This window comes from Sarcophilus harrisii, chromosome 6 (assembly GCF_902635505.1).
Source record: "Sarcophilus harrisii chromosome 6, mSarHar1.11, whole genome shotgun sequence".
Lineage (NCBI taxonomy): Eukaryota > Metazoa > Chordata > Mammalia > Dasyuromorphia > Dasyuridae > Sarcophilus > Sarcophilus harrisii.
The window spans coordinates 227511888-227532983 of record NC_045431.1 but is presented as its reverse complement, the minus strand read 5'-3'; the positions used below and the strand labels follow the sequence as shown (position 1 = coordinate 227532983).

Sequence of the window (21096 nt, the reverse complement as noted above, 5' to 3'; positions counted from 1 at the left end):
CCTCTGATGAGTAAATTTTTGTCATTATTTCACTGAAGAAATCATTTTGGAGATTATAGCTACCCACTAGGTAATGGCCCATTAGTATCTACATATTCATTTTATAGCTAGACAAGCTGAACTATAAAGAGGTTGTTTAACTTACAAAAGGTTCAATGAGAGGTCTATCATTGAGCTGGAACTCAAGCAGAGACCTTGATTTTGAATCTGCTTCATTATTTGTATTTTTATAGCACTTTAAGGATTTATGTTTTTTTTTTTAAGGATTTAACACTTTCCTTTTTTGAAGGACAGTGAAAATTTAAGTGGATTTAGGGTCACAACACCTAAACTAAAATTCTCATTTTAGCTACTGTGTGCTATTGGTTAAATCACTGATTCTCTGGTACCAAATTTTTTAATCTATAAAATGATGGAATTGTACTGGATGATCATAAATATTCTATACAGATCTAAATCTGTGGTCCTGTGATTTTATAAACAATCCTATGAAGTATATTGTATCAAAGATATACAAAATCTCTGTATACAATTGGAAAACTATCAATTGCTTATGGGTAGGCCAAGCTAATATAATAAAAATGTCTAACTTGTTCTACTTTTTCAGTGCCATACAAATAAAATAACTAAAAATATTTTATTGAATTAAAAAAAAATAACAAAATTCATCTGGAAGAACAAAAGGTCAAGAATATCAGGGAAATTAATGAAAAAATTATAAAGCATGGTGGCTTAGCAATATTAAACCTAAAGCTATATTATAAAGCAGCAGTCATCAAAACCATTTGGTAATGGCAATACAGTAGAGTGGTGGATCACTGGAATAGATTAGATACATATGACACAATAATCAAGAACTATAGTGATCCAGTACTTCATAAAGCCCCAAACTCTTGCTTCTGGAATAATAATTTACCATTTGACAAAAAATTGCTGGGAATACTAGAAAATAAGATGTCAGAAACTTGGCATAAACACTCACACCCCATAATAAAATAAGGTCAAAATGGGTATATGATTGTGGCATAAAGGATGATACCATAAACAAATTAGGAGAGCATGGGATAATTTACCTATTAGATCTTTGGAGAAGGGAGGAATTTATGATCCAAGAAAAATTATGAAATTATGAAAGACAAAATGGTCAACTTTGATTACATCAAATTAGTATTTTCGCCCAAACAAAACTAACAGAAACAAGAGTAAAGGGGAAGTATAAAGCTAAAAAAAAATCTTTACAGCCAGTGTTTCTGATAAAGGTTTCATTTCTAAAATACATATAAAACTGTCAAATTTATAAGAATACAAGTCATTCCCTAATTGATAAATGGTCAAATGATATGAATACATGCATATGAAAAATTTTTAGATGACCAAATTGAAGTTATCTATAATTATATGAAATAATTCCCCTAAATCACTATTGATTGGAGAAATGCAAATCAAAATAAATCTGAGGTACCACCTCACATCTCTCAGATTGGCTAGGATGACAGGAAAAGATATGATAAATGTTGGAGGGGATGTGGGAAAACTGAGGTACTAATGCATTGTTAATAGAGTAGTGAAATGATCCAACCATTCTGGAAAGGTGTTTGGAACTATGCCCAAAGGATTATAAAACTGTGCATACTCTTTGACCCAACAGTGCCATTCATTACTGGGTCTGTATACCAAGGAAATCTTAAAGGAGGGAAAAGGACCCACATGTGCAAAAATGTTTATAGCAGTTCTTTTTGTGATGGCAAAAAAATTGGAAAATAAGTAGATGCCCATTGATTGTGGAATGACAAGTGGAATATTATTGTTCTATAAAAAAATAATGAATAAGATGATTTTAGAAAGGTTTGGAAACATTTACATGAACTGATGTTGAGTGAAAGAAGCAGAACCAGGAATACATTGTACATGATAACGACAATAATGTTCTATGATCAACTATGAAAGACTTGGTTGTTCTCAGTGGTTCAGTGATCCAAAGAAATCCCATTAGACTTTGGACAGAAAATGACATCTGCACCCAAAAAAAGAACTAAAGAGACTAAATACAAGTCAACATATGCTGTGTTCACTTCTTTTGTCTGTTTTTCTTATTATTTCTCACATGGATTTTTTTCTTTTGCTCTGATTTTTCTCTCCCAACATGATTCATAAAATGATGTGCATTAATAATAAATAAATTTACTAGGAAAGAAAAAAGAAACACAAATGATGATTATATAATTATTATATTATTAATTTTATGTGTATATACACATACATATAACACATGTGTATATATATGTAAATACATACATACATGATATACACCACTTGGTTCTGGTTCTTGGGTCCACATAAATATGTAATCACAAATGTATGTATTTGTATATGCATAAATGTACATTTTCTATATGCATGTGTATATATATACACATACCTTTCTTTATGTCTCTCTTTCACTGTCTATCTCTCTCCATCCTTCTGTGTGTGTGTGTGTGTGTGTGTGTGTCTGGTAAGAACTATTGCCAGGATACCTCCTGAGGCCTCCTGTTCCACTGATGCTGTTATTCAGTTGTTTGAGTCATATTCAATTTTTCATTACTCTTTTTTGTGGTTTTCACAGCAAAAACTGGAATGACTTAACATTTCCTTTTCCTTTTTTTCTTTTTGCAAATGAGGAAATCAAGGCAATCAGATTTAAGGGACTTGCTCAGGATCACACAGCTAGTAAATATCTTAGTCCAATGTTGAACTCAAGAATATGAGTCTTCTTGACTCCATTCTATCCAATGGGCCACATAGATTCCACTGATGATACACTCTAATTGTTGGGAAGTTTTTCCTAATATTGTATTTAAATTTGTCTCTCTTCAAATTCTATCCATTGCCTTATGTGCTAGGAAGAATATATCTAATTCGTTACTTTGATAAATATGATAAAAATTTGTGAAGATATCTATTATATCCTGCATAAATATTCTTTCTCAAGGCTAATTACCCCTACTTCCTCTAAGAAATCCCCATCCCAAAGATCTTGAAGCCTTTGATCATATTGGCTCACCACATCACAGAATATCAGATTTTGTGAGAATCATGTTGTCCAACTATTTCAGCTTGAACCTGAAAAAATTCCTGCAACTTCGTTGACAAATGTTTCGATAGTTTCCTCCAGTAATGCTCCCAAGCCAGCACATTCTATTTATTTTTATAATTCTTATCTTGATATCTTAGATTTGCAGAGAAGGAGATTATGGCTCAGGGAGGTTTACCTTTGTTACATAATTAAAACTGATGAATGTTAGTTTGTAATCCAAGTCTTCTCTACCTTTAATTTCAGGTCCCCACTGTCTTTCACTACACTGACTGATTAATTTAACTGCATAGGAATGATATATACCTACTCCTCTATGCTTAGAATCCCTTATAACTTCAAAGGAAGCCCTGTATATGGAAATAGTGAGCTATAGTAGAATTGTCTCTAAGTATTATGTTTGAATCAAATGGATTCATATCTTTACCAGGGAAGTCAACTATATCTTGCTGAAAAAGATTGTTTTCCCCTTAAGTGTTAAATAAAGCATGTAGCAAAATATATGTGTGTGTTATGTGTATGTGTGATATGTGTCATGTAATGTTTCAGAGTTCATTTTATTTTTATTCATAAAAAGTAAGAGAGAAATAGTTGTGTGGGGGAATGAAATATCAGTTCTTAAGATATTATTGAAATTATTCTATTACTTTTATTTGGTGGGCAATAAAAATCTCTATATTCATTCACCTTCCTATATATTGTGATTTATAAGCAGATTAGATATGGATATGGGTACAAATATAGACATAGGCATGGACAGACATAGAAACAGACATAGACTCAGACACAGACACAAACACAGACATAGACATATATTCAGATGATAATCAGACATAGACCTGCTTTTCTTAAATTAATTTCTGAAATCTAGCATTTCTATGGAAAGAATCCTGAACTTTATTTCTGGATTGAACGCCTTGCACATGTTTAACATATAGTGGGTCACTTACCCGCTGGTGGACGGTGGGGAGAAATAAGGGAAAAAATTAGAACAGGGTTTTGTAGGGGTAAATGGTGAAAATTATCCGTGTATATATTTTGAAAATAAAAAGCTATAATTAAAAAAAAAAAGAATTGAATTCCTGTCACACATCAGTATGATTTTGGGCAAGTCATTTTAGTTTCCGTAGTTACTTCAAACATAAAAAGGCAAGAAAATAACTCTAAATTATTGGTATTCATTAGATAGTGTTTCATATTCTAAGGAAATTCAATTAATGAATGTGAGATGGAAATATATCTTGATCAATATACTTGCTAGGGAATAAGATGCAATAGGACTGATAGATTAATTTCAGATATGATTTTTTAAAAATGTTCAAATAATATTAACAATCTCAACACAAACCAGTGTCCCCTATTTGAAAAATATAGTTGATTGGTCAGTGTTTATATATGTATATATATATATGCAGATATATCTATCTAGATAGATAGATATATCTCATTCCTTCTTTTTTACATACACACACAAACACACACCTCTGTATACCCTATTAATTTGATATTTTGTTTTTAACATCAAGGGTGTCTCTAAGTTAGTTTTTCATAGAATTTTTAACTTGTTTTTATGGGATTCCAGGAGACTTGATTATTTCTTTTAATAAATGCAGGCTGTTAACTTTTTCCTCAATAGGAGTGTGTGTGTGTCTGTGTGTGTGTGAGTATGTGTGCGTGTTAAATGTTTTTCTTTTGTCTAGAGTCCAGCTCTTGCCTAATTCTTTGTAGTGGCATCTGCTGGGAAAATCTGGGATTACAACAGGGGAATAATACCTCCCTCCCCCAACCTCTGCTCTCCCCCCACTTCCAACCTTTAAGTAACTCTAATTAATTCTGAATGAAGTAACTCAGTATGTTGCCCTGGGTAAGCACAGGTAAGAGGGACTGGTTTTTTAGGAGACCACATGTATCCATTAAAGAGGGAGAGACTTTTCCTCTACCTACCACCTGACCAGGATACTTTCTTTCACTACTTACTTCCCACTGTAAAAGATACAATTAGCTGGCTGGGAGTTCCAAAGTCATCCCATCCTGGAGGGGCTTATAACTAAGCATCCACCCCTCCTGTCTTTCCGAATAGTAACATAAACATTGTCTGATGATCTGCTGGGATGGGTAGCAATTGACATGAGTGTGGGAATACAGATATATAAAAAGGAGACCACATTTACAACCATTCATGCATGGCTACTCCAATAGGAGTCTGAGTACATAAACAAACTTTTCCTATTTCCAGGAGTCCCCTTATCTACACACTCATCAGTCAAGTTCTGATACTTGTTGCCAGCTTGACAATTTATAGGCTGGGGCTGTTTTCCTGAAAGTGCTTTCTCTTTCCGTTGACCAGCCAGGGTAGCAAGATGTTCAGTTTTTTACCGGTGTCTTCACCCAGCCTATTTACAAAGCTCAATTTCCTTCTTGAAGCTCCCCCTGCCTCTTTTTTTTTTCCCCCATGCATGGTCAGAATTCTGGGTTCCTAAACCAGCTCCTTTCTTTATTCCAAGTGAAAAACAATTGCTAGCCTCTGTGTTCCTGGAGAATGATGATACTGATTAATACAGTCTTTTCAAATGAGGAAAACCATCTTGGATCCTGCTTGTAGATGAATTCATAGCCCTCCCTACAAATGCACAGACGGACACGCGCTCGCGCATACACACACACACACACACACACACACACACACACATTCTACTGTACAGTGAATGCCTTCATGAATCTGTAGCTAATCATCTTATTAGTATTCTTCGCTCCGCTTGTGTCTTACTTGCAGCAACAGAGGGCTGAGCAAAATGCAGTAGAACAGGGACAGAGACAGTGCTGGCAATCATCTCGATGCAGCCTGCCGAATGTAGGGGGGTGAGGGGATGCAGCAAAGCAAGATTAATAACCTTGCCATAATCCCGGGCACCCTGGAAGGAGACACCTCTGGTGACTGACCTGCTCCTGTCGTGATTAATCTGGCTGGGAGAGAGTGAGCCGGAATATCCACAAGGTCTAGGGCTTGGAGGGGTGGGGGCCCTGCTTTGGACGTTCCATGCATTCTCCACCCATCTGAGAAGGTAGCAGTGAGCCACACCATCTGCGGCACAAGGCAGCGATTGGAGACTACCTCTGACAGTTTGCACTACAGTGGTTTGTGTGTTTGTGTCTGTGTGTCTGTGTGTGCGTGCGCCCCCTGTGAGTGTGTGGATGTGTGTGGATGAGAGGGAAAGGGGAAGAGAGAGAGAGAGAGAGAGAGAGCGAGCAGGTACAGAGGTAGAGTAGTAGAGTGTACAGTGAGACGTTTCTACAGAGTGAAAACATTACCCAAGCCCCTGAAGCTCACCTTCTGGTCCCTCTGTTTCCACCTGTCCTCACTTCCTTTCTTCTTGTTTGCCATCATCTTTGATGAGTTTTTGGACTTACTTTTTGGGGGTCGTCTCTTGGGTACATTTTTCTGGAAGAACAGATCAATGGAAGCTTTGAAAACTAATTGTTTTTCTCCCCTGTGACTTTTCAAACAAAAAGAAAGAGGAAGAAAGAAAAAGATAAAGAAGGAAAGTAGGGGGGAAAAAAGGACATGTAATAGCTGGAAACATTTAAATTTGCCTTGGAGAAGTTTGGGGCCCCATAAGGAAGGTAAGTTATGGGACTAAGACCTCTGTCCTGTTTTCTTGTCAAGATTATGCTTATGGTTGCTTAGGGGAGATTTACAAATACTTTATGAAGATATCTGAGGAGAAAAAGGCATTGGAAGTACGCTGTGGGTGGCATTCGGGGGGCTTCCTCCTGCTAAAAACATTATTTCCATTTGCATGCTACCCTAGTCCCTCCCTTTTGTGCCTCTTTTGTTGATTTAACATTTCCTAAGAAACCTATGAATATATGCAGTGGGGATAGGAATGTGTGTGTGTGTGTGTGGTGGGGGGAAGTACTGTGGTCAGGATGCTGAGGAAGAAAACTGACCCTGGGTCTCTCTTTCTTATCTTTTTGGAGGGTAGCTGTTGGGTAGAGGGTCATTTTGGTAGAAAAATGTCTATATGGTCAAGCTGCCAACCAGAGGGTAAACCATGAACCCCCAAGATAGGGGAGATGATAACTTACTGGAAGTATTCTGTATTTCCCTAACCCGTCTTTTCCCCTACAAAATCAATCTGTACTGGAGTGCCCTGAACATGAGCAACACTGAAAGCTATTGCTGCTTGCTCTTAATTGGAGCAAATGAGAGCCAAGTGCAAATTGTTTAGTATTTTGAACCTCTTCTTTGTGCCTTAAGTTTCTTTGCTATTGCATCTCATTAACCTTTCTGAGTGCAGTTTGTACTGATTAAGACTAGAGGCTTTCCTGATTTTTGAGCATCTCCTAATTCTATGTGGACTGGAAAGAAGGAAGTGCATTTACAAATTGCTTTTAATTGTCTCCTCTTGGCTGTCAAAGCAAGTGGCATCAGGCACTGAGGTGACACGAGTAAATTGTCTTGCTAACTCAATGTCTTTAGGATTTCTTAGGGTTTGCTACCCACCCACCTTCTCACCTCCCAAAGGGTTTTGCAGAGACTGCCTTACCCATTTCCATTCTGTGGTTATTTAATTCGAGCAAAATACCATTTCATTGTGAGAACATCCCATTTCCCCTGGCCAGGAGTATTTTTATCTCTGCATTCGCGGCACTTAGCCTCCCTCAAGAAGTGAAAACTGCCTGTAAATATGTTGCTGAAATGCCTAGATCCCAGGTGGGTGAACTTGGAGTATTCCCCACTCATTTAAGCAAGAAAACTGGCTTTTCTCCATGGACATGCTTGATATCCAAGAGAAATGATTCCCTCCTGGACCATAGTTACTACTGGCACACAAGTATAAATAGATGACAGATATGTTAACTAAACAGAGAGACGTCAGCACTAAGCATACCTAGGTGTTTCTCCATATGTATGGAAACCAATCTGTGTATCTAGAGCTGATTGTTCACAGTGTTTGAGATTCGGATGCATGAGAATTTATACACATAAGCTTGTGCCCATGAAAAGTCCATGAATACTTTGGAGCTGCTGAATGGAAATGCTGATTATTAATATTCTGTCTCTATCTACATCCCAACCTATACTATTGGTGATCAATGTGGGGTCTCTATGATATGTTATTCAACACTTAATGGAAGGATTGTACTCTGATGTTATCATGCCCCATCTTTGCCTTCTATTTGATGCTGCCTGCAGAAAGAGAGTGTGTTGTTTTGTTTTATTCCTCCTCCCACCCCTTCACCCCACGCCATGGCAGCATTATTGGAGAAATTAAAGGACAGAAGCTGTTAATGATATTCTCTATGTTCTATGCAAGTGGTCATTCCTGTGGACAATGTAGGTATAGGGCAGGGAAGCCGGGCTCCTGTCACAAGGTAATTGACTACAGGACTTTCTCCAGTAACGATGCCTCGTCCTGATTCCAACATTTTCTTCTATGATACACAGAGTTCAGCTGTTCTTACCTCATCGGGGAAGGAATAATTCTTATTTAAGTTGAGTTTGAGGGGAGGAGGGGTGAAAATAAAACAGCTAAAGAGAATCTCCAAAAAGCATTTCTTTTCTTTGGTACTCAAGATAGTGGAGATCCAGAATCTTGTATATGAAAAAGCATGGGGGTGGCTTGGGGGTGGGATGTAATATAAATGGGAGAAAGTCATACTTTCCTCCTCAGAGAAGAGGAGGTGAGAGATGTATGTAAGTAGATGACCTTTCAGTTTGGAAAAAAAAACAGCAATAACAACAACCAAAAAAAACAAAACAAAACAAAACAAAAAACAAAAAACAAAACCCACAAAATCACCTCAGAGGATGAGAAGCTGCCCCAACCTATGAATGAACAACCAGATCAACATCTGTGATTTATCAGCTCTTCATTAACTTCAATGCCAGGACACTAACTGTGCTCCTATAGTTCAGGGATTTTAACCTGGGAAGGGGTTGTTGGGTGACTTGCTTTGTCACAATTCTTGCATGCAGCAGAAAGAAACTCTGGCAAAATGCTGCCTTCCAAGTTTGCAAATTAGCAACTTTATACAAGCAGACTCTGGAAATTGTATGGTGTCCCCACTACCAACTCACCCCATATGAATCATCCCTCACTGGAGGGTGATATATACCTGTGTCCCTTCTAGATATTAGTTGCTTAACTTATTCTTAACCACAGCTCTAAGATTTTTTTTTAAGATAGAATCTTCCCTTTTGAGTAACTTAAATTTTGAGTAATTAATATTTAATAAATGCAATCACTGGAACCTTCCAGATGTGGCAGCAATTTTATCAATGCTAGGAACAAGCTGAAAATAGAACCAGGACTTTGGGGGTGAGTGGCTTTATGGAGGTTCAAACCAACTCGGGCTTTCTTGATGCACAAATCCCAGGTAAATTCACCAATGCAAAGTTTTAGGAGAGCTAAATCTGCTAATGCTGTCTCAGATAGTAATAGGAATGAAGGAAGGAAGGAAGGAAGGAAGGAAGGAAGGAAGGAAGGAAGGAAGAAAGGAAGGAAGGAAGGAAGGAAGGAAGGAGAAAGAAAGAAAAGAGAGAAGGAAAAAGAAAAACTCTTGTTAAGATCAAGGGAAACAACCTTAAATTGCACATGGTTCTAGTTGTATATCCAGTTTTCTTTTGGTTCTCAAGTTTTTTTTTTTTTTTTTTTTTTCTTGTACTATGCCAGGGTGATGGATGTCTTTGTGTAGAATAGTATTGGCTTTATTCCTCAGAGAATGCAGGAAAAAACCTGAACATCACCACATAAGGAGAGGTCCCATGGCCTGAATATCAGAAAGAAGGTGAGCTACAACAATTTAATCTTCCCACCCCACTATCTTAAAGAAATGACATCAAGGCATTTCAATGAGTGAATTGACAAAATTTGGGGATTTTTAGGATTTGAGGCAGATGAAGGGAATTTCCATTCCAAGCATTTGTTCATTTGCTGGTTGGGTTTCCTCTCTTCCTTCTCACTCAAGTCAGCAAACCAACCCCAATGAGTGAAGATATTCTAGCCTGGCTTTACTTCCTTAAAGTTCAAGATATATAATATAGGAATAGCTGTCTTCCCTCCGTATGGAATTGAATTGATCACATAAGAAACTCTGCATGGGGACTTAATAAAAGAAATCACCCTCACACACTAGAGTGTTCAAAACTTGCACTGAGGTCCTTGAGAGCAAGAGTCTCTGGGAGGAGAGGGAGGACCAGAGCTGACAGAGCTTGGGGCTCTGAATGCTGAGTCACCACATCAGCCTGCAGCTGTAGGCTGGTGAAAAGTGCTGATGTGAAGATTGGCACTGAAGTAAACCAGGACAAGCCACAATCACAGAACAGCAAGTTGCCAGTGGGTTGGAGTTTGACCTGCTAGTGCCATATTTTAATCACAAAAGCCAATGTCCAGAAAAGATCTAGAATTGGTCCTGTAGCACACCAATGATGTTTTTAATATTTAAAATGTGCCATCATTAAAAAAAAAAGATCAAAATTAAATATAATTTTGTTTAGGAAGAAGAGTATAATTTGGATAGTGGAGAGTAATAGTTCAAAAGTGTTCATGATGATGTCTCATATTATGGCCTGTTTAATTATAAATTTTGCTTTTGGTTACTCTAGTAAGTAGTGGCAATTGCATTGAGGAAGAATGTGTCTTTGATGACAGAAAAGTTTACATATGATACTATTTCTTCTTTTAATTAAAAAAAAAATTCTTAGAATTCCCCAATGGATGATAGAAAGAGAGAGAAGCTAATTAAGTTGAGGATAAGGTAGAGACTTTAGAGAAAATTAAATCCATATCATTTTTGAGTAGCAGAGGGTCTCCATGTGGGATCACCAAGAGGTCCCAGTTATGATGAGGTCAGTATTAGCCCAGTATAATTTATTTTGCCACTTTCAGTTTAAATCTGTATTTACTTGGCTAAGCAGTGATAACCAGGGTATCAGAATAGATGAGACTTAACCCTTTAAACACCTGTCCCTATATACCTTGGGATGAAGACCTGGATTCAAATACTACCTCTGAAAAATGCTGTGTCATCCTGAGCAAGTCACTTAATCTGAGTGCTCTATACCTAAACCTCTTAAACTTTTTCCACTCCCAACTCCTTTTTTGCTGGAGAAATATTTATACAATCCCAGAGTACATAGGTACACAAATTAAAGATATTTGATAACAAATCTGAAAGATACTTATTTAAAACAATTCATTAGTATACATATAACTTTACCTTTTAAATAAAAAGAAAGTAAATTTGCATGCAGATTCATATCTTGCCTCAAGTCTTCATTTTTGTCAGCTTGGGCAAGTCACTTGAATGGATTTTTTTTAAAGCACTAACTTAGGGTAAAGCATTCAGGAGAGCTGTGGAAAAAACAATCACATCTCTCTAGGAGTTCAATTTCTAATAAGAAGAGACACAGAGAAAACCCTTAGAAATGTCCAGAGGCCCTTAGGGTATGGCTATAAAAAGGATGGTAATATAGCATTTTTCTTCTTGTAATTTGTATTGAAATAGGGACAATACTAGCACTTATATCCCTGGATTAAATGAGATAAGGGCTCAAATGAGATAAGGTTTAAGACTACATTAGAGTAAACTCCCAGGTGAGTGAACAACCAGTATTTAAACAGCTAAACACATTGTCCACAAATTATTGCTCTAGAGAAATATCTAAGCTAAGTGATTTACTGGTTTAGAGGGCCAGGGCTTGTATTCAGAAATATCTTGAGTTCAAATGTAACCTCAAACAATTCCCAGCTCTGTGAGCTTGAGCAAGTCACTTTTACCTCAGTTTACTTATCTGTAAAATGACCTGGAGAAGAAAATAGCAGACCACAACAATAATTTTTGAAAAGAAAATCCCAAATAGGATCACAAAGCATTGGGCATCGCTGAAAATTAAGTGAATATTAACAATCTGCATCATCAATGTCAAATTTAAGTTTGACAGAAGTGACTTCCTATTCTAGCTTTAACACTAAGTAGCTGTGTGACCCTGGACAAATCCTTTCACCTTATCTTTAGCAATTAATCACAGCTTGAGGCAATTCTGTTAAAACCCTGTTATGAAAAGATTGCTCACAGCCTTTTTAAGAGACCATGACATGGAGCAACTCACAGATTCCTAACGCCTTGCCATATCTGTCCCATTATACAATGGGAAGCTGGTTGGTAATCTTTAAGACAGTGCTAATTGAAATTATAGCTGCAGTTCAATGTTCATTTCCTAGCATGTTAGTAGTCTCTATAGATTTAGAACTGAGGAGATGCTAGAATGACTTTCTTACTCTATAAAAAGAAAGAAAAGCTTAGTCTACATGGTCTTCTTGGTCTTAAGTGTAAAGGCATTGTTCAAGAGACTGGGAATTACCCAGTCTCTAGTTCTTCCTGAAGAAGTAGCCTCTTGTAGAACATTCATTTATTTTCAGTTTCTCTGCCAAACCTCATAGGGCAGCTGTGCTGTTACCTCACCAAGGTTTCAGATGGAGTGGGGAATGAACTTGTCTGGGCTAGCAGTCAGAAGAACTGAGTTTGACTGCAAACTCCAGTTCTTCATAGCCATGTGACCTTGGCAAAACCAAATGAACTCTCTAAGTCTCAGTTTCCTACTCATCAGAAAATAGTGACACTTGTAATCCCCCAGGCTTCTGGATAGTCTTTGGTACATATTAAAATATCATATAAGTAAATGAGATTTATTTCATTCCTATGATAGATAAATAAATATTTAGCTTGTCAAAACAACTTGGCTGAGGATGTTGTACTTGAAATGAGCCATTCCTGAGTTCAAATTCCACTTCCGACACTGAAAAGCTAAGTAGCCCAGAGAAAATTTTGTTGCCTCTTATTACCTCAGAACTTATCTGCCAAGTCATACATACATAGGTGGTGATCTGGGTTGGTGGATAGATTTCCCATACTGCCAAAGTGCTGTAAAAATCAGAGTTCCTTTGAATGTCAGAATTTAGAGGGAAGTGTTGTTTACTAGTTATCACTATTAGCATAATTGAAAGTCTTAGGGTTGTCAGGATGGTGTGGTTTAAATTATAAAGCACTATTGAAATGATATCTGATCTTCTTCTTACCAAGTTATAGAATTATACATTTCGAGATGGAAAGGATTTTTATTCTGCTAACCTAAAGTTGTGGTGAGTAAGCAGCCAAGTTGCCATATGTGACTCCACAGAAAGATAGGATATGGAATGAAAGCTTTAGGGGGAAAAAAGTCTGCAGTACAAGACAAAGATTGTGAGGAATTCTGCCCACACTTCTTGAACTCTGCCTTTATTCTTTGAATAAAAAAATGAGACCAAACCACAACACAGGATTGAGTGAAGGGCAGCTATTAGAAACTTTGATACTAACTTGTTGCCAGAGAAGAATACAGGGAAATTAAATGTTTGGGGTAAGAAAAATGGATAGTTGAGATGGTGAACAAAGTTTAGATAATAAAGAAAAAACACAGAAAAAAAAAATATTCTACCATAGATCTAATGAAGCATAGTGTCCTGGAGAGAAAACACTGAACTGGATAGAGGAATCCCATCTGAGACACTTTTCTGCGTGATCTTGCACATGTCATTGAGTCATATGGAGCTTCCATTTCTTCATTTATAAAAATGTGCTTAAAAACAATATCTAATTAGCTCCTAAGGCTGTTGTAGGGGATTACTAAATTATGATCTATGAAATATTTTGCAAACATTAGTTTTATATAAGTGTGAGTTACTTTTATTATTAGTGGTCTGGAGTTCATATCTTCCAAAGAGAAATCTAAGTGTCTAATTTATAGGTTCCTGATTTAGGTATGTGGATAAATTTCAAAGGATTTATGACTTTGAATAGGGAAAAATATGTCATTATTATTACTAAACTTTACTTGAAATTGAACATTATCTTTGATTATTAAAAACAAACATCATTGTCAGAAAGACTTTTAATCGTCTTTGCCAGAAGGTCTAACAGAGTTCATTACACCACCACCATCCCTCACAAATAGTTAAAAGCTCCTTTTCTATTCAGAAAATGGATATCAATCTAGATTAAAATTCTAATTCCTAGTCCAGGTTTGCCCAAGGAACATTGAATATAAAGAATTTGGAGATAGTAACTTGACATGACCAGTGTCATGATTTTTGAGGAATTCCAATGGATAAAATGAGAAGAATTTTTTGTCCTTAAAAAAAAAAAAATGGGAATAATAATGTCACTTATTTTGTCTCTATAATAATAGAATAACAATAATAATTACATCAATGATATGTTTGTAAATACCTTGAATATGGTTTTATATCTACAACAATGTAAGCTTTTTTAAAGCAGTTTATTTTATTTTATTTTTTTTTGCCATTGTTATTCCTCTATACCTGTAGATAGTTAATAAATGTGTTGTCTTTATCTTATTGAGTTTTGTAGAATGTTTATGGGGGTAGCTTATACAGCTTTTTCTCCATTCCCATTTTACAGATGAGGTTACTGAGAAAAACTGATTGTCACTTTTTCCTTGTAACCCATTGAAAGATGAAATTTGAGCTCAGATCTCACTTCAAATCTTTAACTATAATGGCTATACCAGACTGTTTCTCATGAAAATTGATCAATAGAACTTGAGTTGAGCATATGATACATATCCAATGATCACATCATTACTATTACTATTATAATAATTGCTGACATTGGTCAATGTTATAGATCAAAATCACCTTTAAAGTAATATGATGATTCACTTAAACCTATTGTTCCAATTCTATATGATTTTCAGAGTGAAAATATATTCTTGGATGTGGTAGCTTTCAAAGAATCGTATAGTAATATGCATAATTTTGCCCTGTGCTGTAATGTATTGATGATACATTAAGTATTTTAATCAACTAGTGTCAAGGTAGCTAATGAGAGCTGTGGGAAGTCAATGGATGATTTTGTCAGGGGATGAGACTAAAACTGGGCCTTGAAGATATCAGGTTTAGGTAGACAAAGGAAAGAGGAGATAACAATCCAGGGTAGGTTAGGTGACAGGATCAAAGGTGTCACATTACAGGAAGAACAAGATGTGCCCATGAAATAGAGATCAGGGAAGTCAGCCTAAAACACTAGAGGGGAATGGGAGACCTGAGTGAGGAAGGCTAGGTGGGGTTAGAAAACTACAGGATCCAAAATCTGGAAAGGAACATTTGATTAAGGAATGCAAGTCTTAGAGAAATTAAATAAATTCCCCAAGATCAAGTTATATGAATAGGAATTTATTAAATACTTATATTCCATATGGACAATAGTTATCATTTAAGGCCAGGTCCTCTGACTCCAAATATAATCTTCTTTCCGAGGCACTAATATCTCTTATGTTCTCTTAAATAGAGACTTTTAGATTTGATAAGGAAGGAAATGAAGAGATAAGTCATTGGAGATTTTTGTTCAGGGGAGTGACATGATAAAAGCCATATTTAAAGAAGATTAGTCTATCACTGGGATGGTCTAGTAAAATTGTTCCCTTGAGATATCGTCTTGGTTCTTTGGGGATCTGCAAGTTGTTGAGCTCATGGGAAAAAAGGAAAAGATGCTCTCTGAACATTAAAATATATGAGTATTTAATATTAATACTAACTTTAACTCCAACTCGAACCCTAACTTAGAAGTGTTAAAACTGGACATTTCAAAAATTCCACTACAAGGGCAGGCATCAGATACTTAGGGTGTATCATCCCAGAATTCTGAAAATTGCTAATGGTATAAATGCCATCTATAATAATAAAAATTTGGCTCCTCACACTTTAAATCACATAGTGAATGATTGCACTTTAAATCCCATGAACTATACTGGGCACTTAGATAACAAAAGCAAAATAAAAGACCAAAAGAAAATAAAATAAGAAGATCCTTTAACCCCCAGAGATTCACTATCTCCTATGGCGGGAGGTTGTAAATTAGATATGAGTAGTATTCCAATATTCAACTGTACACTACTCAGTGTTGATAGGCACACAAAATTGTAAAAAAAAAAAAAAAAAATAGGACAATAATTAGGGCACTCAGACTTAGCTTGATCTTGCTGCTTGAACATGATGCTACATGTTTGTTCATTGACCTTCAGGTGCAGATGGGGGCTGATTTCTGCTGATGAACTGAATAGTCAGTTGGATAGGCAAGACCAATCCTTGGGAAAAAGGATGTGATGGATGTGATCCAAGAAAGGAAATAACTAAGATTCTGTGCCAAAGCAAAAAAGAAAAAAGAGTTTTTTTATGTGTTTTATGTGTATATATATATATATATAAAAATATATATATATATATATATATATATATTTGTCTCATCTTGTTCCTCACCATCAGCCTTGAACCCTTCCACCAACTCCCAGGAAAACCAGCATCCGAGAAAGAGATGAATAAGGAAGCAAGGAATAAAATATCTATCACAAGCTAGAAAATTTTACATGTTATCTAAAAAGAAATGACCACAGTCTCATAAATTTAGCACTGGAAGGAACCTTGGAAGCCATCGTATTCATTCCCTCATTTAATAAGTGAAAAAAAAAAGAATCCAAAAGAGATAAATAACTTATATAAGGTCAGACAGGTATGGGTAAAAGCAAAATTGGACTCACGGTATCTGACCATAAAACCATGTTTTGTCTTATTTTTGCTGAACTATGATGGCTCACAATGAAATGAAATGTGCACCATCAAATGACTCTGTATTTAATTTGGGGTTGGTCATATGTATTTCTCCTCTATTCCTTGATTCACAGTGACACTATAGCCACAGTCTCAAAATATATGCCATATATTTTCCTCAGTCTGCTTTGGAATAAAACATCTTTGTCCTGTCCCAACGCAAAATATATATTCTGATGCACACAGATTAATCTACATGCTGATAAATATGGGTATTTACAAACAGATAACTAAATGGAGAAGAAAGGAGAAAGCTAGAATTTGGGGAAATGAATTGGCCTTCTTCACATACCATGGTTCAATCAGCCACCTTCCCTGAGATGGTTAAAAGCATTTTCCAGATGTGATCTCACTTAGGCTCCCAATTTCCTAAATGATGACAGATGTAAGTACCTACACTCATATGTTCTCATGTGTATGGAGTTCAGATACACAATTCAAATGTTAGATCACTGGCTGAGTAGGGATCATAGTGTAACATCCTACTCCTAAGTGTAGGCAGTCAATCATCACACATTTATTGAAGGTCATTAGCTAAACCCTTTTGTGAAGCACTGTGACAGAAGGGATTTCATAGAAGGAATTTGCAGAAATGTCTGCTTCGGTCTTCATGTTGGAAATTTGGGGGTTTTAAAGGACTTTTAAAAAAACACTGAGATTTCACTACTGGGAATCCTTGTTTTAACTGCCTGGACTTCATGAGAGGCTATTGGATGCAATAAAAAGATTTGTGAACCTAGGTTCTTCCACGTATGACATACAATTTTGGGAAAGCCACTGAAACTCTTCTATCCTCAGTTTCCCTCTCTGTAAGATGGAAATACCAATATTTGTATAGCATATAACATCAGATCATGGTGAAATTCATGTGCTAAATAGCTTAAAGATCTTCTAATTGCTCTCCTGAGAATGAGCATCAAACATGATGATTATATTCACCATAAGGGAACTTGTTCTATCAATGTCAGCTAGTCCTTTCTTCACAATTTTTAATTTTAGAAATGTACTTGGGATACCGATAAATTAGGTAAAACATTAACAAAACTAATAAATATTATAATTTATTTAAATAGGGTTATAAGTTTGAATGTGTTTTGCATTTTATTCTTACAATAACTCTGGGCAGTTAGGTGCTATTATTAGTCTAATTTTACATATGGGAAAACATAGGCAAAGGCTAAGTGTCTCTCCCCCAAATTTATACAATTAACAAGCACCTCTCAGGATTTGAACTCATGAGTCTTTCTGATTTCAGATTTGGCTCTCTATCCACCTTGCTATTTACTTCCCAAAGTCATATAACCTAGACATAGATCAGAGGTAGAACCTAAACTAGGGTTATCTTCTCTCTCTCTGCCTCTGTCTTTCTGTCTGTCTCTGTCTCTCTGTCTCTTTTCTCTTTCTTGCCTTGTTTCTCTCTCTTTCTCTCTCACTCTTTCTCTCTTTCTCTCTCTCTCACTCTTTCTCTCTTTCTTTGTTTATTCATTTAATCATTCCTTCATTTACATTTTATTTTTCTTAACCCAGGTTTTCTTGACACTGGGTTCAGATATATTTTTTCTGCTATGTAAATATAAACTATTATTACCATTATTAAGTCAAATATTGTTGTATAAAATATTCATTGTATTTTTAAAAAGAAAACTATTACTATGGTAGCTTTGCTATGCAGCATCATCAGTGAGGATTCCAATGATGATCATCCTTATGATAGTGGTGAGTAAGGATGATAATGGTAATGAAAATGCTGTGGTCATCTAATCCAACCATTTCATTTTGCATTTGATGAAACTGAAGTGCTCAGAGAATATAGCTGAGAAGCCCAATGATGCACAGCTAAGAAGCAAGAAACTTGAAATTCAAACCCAGATCCTATCTACATACCCAATATCCTCTCTATTGTGTCAGGTGTAATATTATTGTGTGTTGTTCAATTATTTAGTTATGTCCAACTCTTTGTGATCCCAATTAACTATATTGTCTATACTATCTACAAGTAGATCAAGAACTGATGGAGTGTGACTGCATACTTTCCCAATTTACTTTATTCTTTTTCCATGATTTTTTCCCTTTTGATTTGTTTCTTCTTTCACATCTGTGACTAATATGGAAATAGGTTTTATATGATAGCACATGTAAAAGCTATATCAAATTAGCTACCAATTTAAGAAATAGGGGAGGGAAGAGAAGTAAATAAAAGATTTGGAATTCAAAATCTTGTAAAATTGGTAAGAATGCTAAGAAGTATCTGGATATGTAATTATAAACAAAATAAAATATTATATTAGAAAAAATGAAAATACTCTACAAACCTTCAAGCATGATATAAATGTTTGCTATTATAATAAAAGATTCAAGATAACAAAGAGAAAAATAAGAGCACCAACCAGCTCTGACGTCAAGAGGACATGAGTTCAAATCTCAGAGACATAACGTGTCCTAGCTGTGTGACCCTGGGCAAGTCACTTAACCCCAATTACCTCAAAAATAAAAATAAAAATAAAAAACTGTTCTTGCCTTCAAGGAATGCATATTCTAATTAGACACAGGACCTGAATTCTTATTCTGCCTCTATTATTTATTAAACTGAATGACTTTTGGATATAATTTAACCTTTGGGACCTAACTTCCTTATCTGTAAAATTGGGAGTTAGTCAATATCATATTAAATTTTATATGTTTCTACAATATGAATCGAAAGAATCTGGGACTGAGGATCCTTCTAGATATAAAATCCTGTGAGCAGACACCTAACTTGATCTGCTCAACATCAGGGAGTATTAAGAAGTTACTCCTAATCAATAGTAAAAGAAACAACAATCCATTTTTGAGTTTACCTGGTCTAAAACTACAATTTCCATTCGCCTCTCTGCTCCTAAAAGACGAATTGCCTTTTTTCTTATATTTAATCAAATAGTTTCACTTCAGCATTAATTTGGAATTACATGATGTGTAAAGGAAATCTGCATTAATTCCCTTAGACCACAAGATTCTAAAGGGTAGGAACAATATGTACATTTGATAACTACAGATTTTTTTTTGGGGGGGGGTGGGGAGGAGTGGAAATATGGAATCAGATCTGTGTTTTAATTAGTATGCAAAACACCTAGAGAAGCAATTTTGCTTAACAAAATATCTACTCTGCAACTTTTAGCCTTAGGCTTCTTAACCTAGAATCTAAGAATCTATAAAATACATATATATACATATACGTGTATATATTTACACACATGTATATGTATTTGTATATATACACATATATGTATATATTCAATATAATTGATTCTTTTTCATTTTTTCTAAAATTTTATTCATTTAAAATAGTATTCTTAAAAAGGTGTATACGATTCACCAGACCAACAAAGGCATCCATCATATAAAAACAGTTATGAGCTCCTGTCTAAGAGTTAGTTAGAATCACTAAAAAAATTAAATGACTTACCCCAAATTACCTAGACAGTTGGGATTAGAGGTCAGACTTGAAGCTAGGTCTCTCCTGTGTCTATTTGCATTTACTAATGGATGCTAATGACTACAAAAGGAGACATATTTTTCCTCTTAAAAATAAATGATTTGTTTTGATAATGCAGAGGTAACAGGTCAAAGTGCATAGAATGTTGCTACTAAAAACAGGAAAATGTCACTTTTATCCCATTTCTTCCATATAGTGACAAATTACAGAATAATTACGATTCTACATTGGTAGAAGTTTCTCCCTGTGAGTTACTTAAGGTAATTCAATCACAGTTCTGTGTTTTTTTTTAAATCAGAAAGAAAAAGCAAAAGAAAGAAAAGTAAAAAATATAGTAGGATGTAATGAAAAAATGTATATGATCATTTTTCTTCTCTACTCCCAGTGATAATGAACTTCTGAATGTTAACAGAAATGAACACTTTTTCCTCTTCTTTCTTTTCATTCTCTTTCTCTCTATGTAAACCCCTGCTTACTGTTACAAAGTAACTTTTACATACACTCATTCATCTTGAAATACATATGCTGCCTTTAAGTGAAACATTCAAAATCTTAACCATTGGGTTCCTAGTTCAGTGGCCAACATCTGAACAGTTTCAGAAGTTCTAGGGCAATATTGCCACAGACACAGCCTCCCTGACAACAGGCTCTCATGTGGATCCAGTTTCTCATGCCTGAGCTCCCGTGCTCATGAAGTCTTTCCCTGCTGCTCTCCCCAATCTCTCCATCTTGCCCTTGACCTGTCATGCGTCACTGCCTATCTCTGTGACATCCGCCTTTGGATGTCTCACTGCCTACTCAAATCCGATTCTCATCTATTTCCATCACTGTCAGCACCACCGCCTGCCTCCGTGTTCTCCCCACGTGAAAATCATCCCTGACTC

At 35.8% G+C, this 21096-nt stretch overlaps 1 long non-coding RNA gene across 1 annotated transcript in view; it reads left to right on the top strand.

Annotated features, from left to right (window-relative positions):
- Positions 1–5818: 5818 nt before the first annotated feature.
- The window catches only part of LOC116419840, an 826591-nt gene continuing 811313 nt past the window's right edge, over positions 5819–21096 (top strand). Inside the window, exon 1 of the long non-coding RNA XR_004230161.1 lies at positions 5819–6694. This is a non-coding gene — a long non-coding RNA (uncharacterized LOC116419840). The remainder of the gene's footprint in view (positions 6695–21096) is intronic.